The following is a 1,284-nucleotide window of genomic DNA, read 5'->3' on the forward strand; positions in this document are numbered from 1 at the left end:
TGAGAAAGGTTTGTGTCTTCTTAGAGAATACCATACCCCAAGAGAGCTAATATAAGAATTTTAAGAGCAAAAAGCATCCATAGTAGTAGGGGGGTATATAATGACATATGTAAACATCGGTTTATTATGTTATAATTTAAGCTTCTTGTTGGAAGGAACTGTTTAGATTTTGTCTCTGTATTCCCAGCACTTAGCATAGTACCTGAAACACCATAGGTGCTTAATAAATGCTTATTGATTTATTGGTTGGCTGATAATATGGCCTTAGGATTCAAAATTGATCATGGTAAGGGCAAGAAAAAAAGGATTGGGCCTCAGAACCTGGAAAGCAAAGTGACTCCTAACTCACAATATGGCTTCATTGTGACATTGCTTTCCTCTTGCGCTGATATTTCTAAGAGCAAGGCACAGCAGAAAAAAGGGAAGACAATGTAAAATCTAGCAAGGTAAAAAACAGAAACATAGGATAGAAGAAAGAGCTAAAACCAATACTTCAAAAGCTTTATCTCTCTAACAGTCACAGAGACAATAAAAAAGGCCTTTGCCAAAGAATTAGAAAAGAAAGTTTAGGTTAGACTGGAAAGAAAGAAAAATAATGAGGAGAAAGAAACAGAAGATTTCTTGGGAAATGATTCAGGAAAAGAAAGCGACTACAAATATGGTCTAGAGGGCAGAAGAAAATGTCAATATATGGGGAAGGAGAAGGTGCAAAAATAGGAGAAAGAGATCAATGAATTGAAATAAATAAGAATGAGGAAGAAAAAAGGAGGGGCAGGAGGAGGGAGAGAAGGAAAAGAAAAAGAAAGGAAGGAAATGAAGAAGGGAGTGAGAGAGGGAGGGGAAAAAAGAAGGTAGGAAGGAAATGTAGTGGAGTTTGGCACTTGCCCATATCACCTAAAGTGGCGCTGCCCTTGAGGAAGATAGTGGAGGATCTGCTTCTGGTTGAAAGGAGAACTGGCACATGTGTAGACATCCTGTATTGGTGTAACAACACCCACAATGGCATGCCCAGGATGGCTGCTACCATAGTTTTTTAGATCTGCTTTACTAGGAAAGATAGATATTTAAGGGGTCAACAATCTTTTCAATTACATTCATTAGTTCAGGAGAAAATCAGCAGCCTTAACTTCAGAGAAAATGCAAACAAGAAAATACAAGCAGAGAAATAAAGACCAATAGACAGGGCTCTAACTGCCTGAATTAACAATACACTTTACATAAATCCATGGATGGAGAGAACCTTTACATCTGAACAGCTGGGGAGCTCTGAACATACAGCCATTC

This window comes from Petaurus breviceps, unplaced genomic scaffold, assembly GCF_028583685.1.
Source record: "Petaurus breviceps papuanus isolate PSGF00001 unplaced genomic scaffold, PetGlider_PUasm1.0 38, whole genome shotgun sequence".
NCBI lineage: Eukaryota > Metazoa > Chordata > Mammalia > Diprotodontia > Petauridae > Petaurus > Petaurus breviceps.